This window comes from Pinus tabuliformis, chromosome J, assembly GCF_031772625.1.
Source record: "Pinus tabuliformis cultivar Carrire ecotype Pingquan chromosome J, CPIR1, whole genome shotgun sequence".
Taxonomy (NCBI): domain Eukaryota; kingdom Viridiplantae; phylum Streptophyta; class Pinopsida; order Pinales; family Pinaceae; genus Pinus; species Pinus tabuliformis.
In genome coordinates, this window is record NC_142295.1 from 1,522,390,919 (window position 1) to 1,522,393,268 (window position 2,350).

Here is a 2,350-nt window from a genome sequence, read left to right on the forward strand (position 1 = left end):
ACCTCATCATTCCCTTCTAATGAGGGAGACATTCAACATCATACTAAGTTCATATTTGAAGTATGCCCAAAATATGCTCATTTGTGGATATATATTGGGGATCTATTTCTCCTCTTTATATTATTTCTTGGATGAAGTGGCTTGGCTATGTCCTTCTAGATTCTGAAGTAGGTATTTCTGTGGTAGTCTTGTCTTCTCCCTCTGTGACGTGAGAAAGTCCTTCTGCCAGTATTTCTCCCTCTTTCATGTAAGTAGGTCCTTCCGCTATTATTAATCCCTCTTACTGGGAGAACCCTCTTGTCACAAGCCTTTCTTTTTCTTCCTGATGCTACATGAATCATTGCCTTAGAAACCTCCACAATTTACTTATTCTTCCTTTCAATAGTCATGGACCATAATTTAATGTACTTCTATGGTAGGGAGTCTAAAGTGATATTTCATGCTTCCATGTGCTATAAATGATAACTCATTTCCTTCCTTGTGCTAATGTCGGTAGTTCAAAACACAAATAATTACTAAAATGCCTTGAAAGAAGCAAGGAAGTCTCAAACATTTATATAAGCATGTCTTGTTGAATATATTTTTGAAAACCATTTTCATACTTTATATCATGGTTCATAATAATATGTTGATCACCTTCATCACCATTTCCTGCACCATGAGCATATTCCTAGTTAGAAATTTGAGGAGATATCCTCTTGAGGAGATTTAGACTTAGAACTCTGACATTTCTTGCTTCCAACAATTCTTGTGCCTTTAGTTGAGTACCACTTATTCATTTCAATATTACATTCATCCTTCCCTTCATTGTCTTCTACACACCTGATACCTTCTTCTGAACTTGACATAAAAGAGTTAAGGAAGGAAATAAAAGAAGTAGTGTCAGACCCACCAGCCTGGAATGATGATCCCTTATCTAGAAATTTCTTTGGATATCTCTTTTTCTTCTCCATGTCATTCTCTTAGCCTTCCAAAGTTTTGGCCGAATCTCTACGGAAAATAATATTCAAAAACCTTGATATAAGTCTATTACTCAATGGTTCTTCACACTCACTCATCATCAACAACAACCATGTGAAACTTATAATTCACGTGTTCATCGATGGCACTATATGAAATTTCCTCCTCTTTATTTTCACCATATTCAACAAAACTAAGCTTCAAATATGTTATGTATATGAATACTTTTTTGGCACTCCACTCTTACATTTATTTTTCTCTTGTTTGTAGCACAAGAACTAGGTGAAATGGTGTTGTCACTATGTTCTCTTGACACACACATCATACATATACATTAATAGTCCACTCTATCCACATAACACCTTGGCATCTAATGGAATTTCCTCCCTAACGTCTAATCTCTGCAATATACCATTGATCTCTAGTTGCTACTATCCACAATACACTCTTCCAATCCGATTCAATGCACTCTATGGAATGTTCAACAAACACAAGTATTTTCTACATATTTACAATTACACTTCGATCACACACAAATGTCTTTTGTTTTACATTATACATGAAGGTATTATGTATACTTCGGGTTGCCAACACACCCATGCTTGGCTCTTACATTTACATGTTATACACACAGGTGTACTCAAATTTGCATAATTGATCTGTTAGAACGCTACATGTACCAAAAAAAAATTCTCAAATTTCAATACAGTCCTTGGCCTCCCCTCCTAAAGTCTTTGTCTTAGGTGCACAACTTCTTGTGGCCCTGCACTCTGTAGTTAGCCCTTATTTTCATGAGAATACCCTCTACTAGGTATTTCCTTGACTTCAGTTAGTCCTTATCAAGCTTGATCCTCCAACAGAAAGTCATCATAGGGTCTGCAACCTAAACTAAGGAACATAATAGCCCTAAACAAACCCTCCTTGATTCATCCAATAACATAGATCCAACTAGAACCCTTGACTTCTTCTTGGTTGTTCTTTCAACAAGCTCTAATACTATGTTGATTTTTCTACAATAAACACAATAGCAACCCATTTTTTGATCCAATAATTACTTCTAATGATCTTCAATTAATTTATATTGTGCCACATAAATCATTAAGGAATTACATAAAAAACCTCAATACTAATGCAGTAAAAAAAAGAAGCAAATAAGATCATAAAGTGAAAGCCATGAAAAATAGAGACAACAAATTTTCTCTAGGAAACCCAAACTAAAGAGAAACCCCAACAACTCTTCTTCTAGGATAAATTCTTCTTTAGCAAGGTTTACAATAAAATGTCTAGAAATTTGTTCCCAAAACCAAGTCCAAACTTTATCCATTTCATCCTTTTTCTACTTCTACGAGCATATTCTATATTATAAAGATGATGAGTGAGTTAAATGAAG

The 2,350-nt window shown here is 34.8% G+C and overlaps 1 pseudogene; it reads right to left on the minus strand.

Moving 5' to 3' along the window:
* Positions 1 to 385: 385 nt before the first annotated feature.
* Positions 386 to 953, minus strand: LOC149233290 (uncharacterized; annotated as a pseudogene).
* Positions 954 to 2,350: the final 1,397 nt, after the last annotated feature.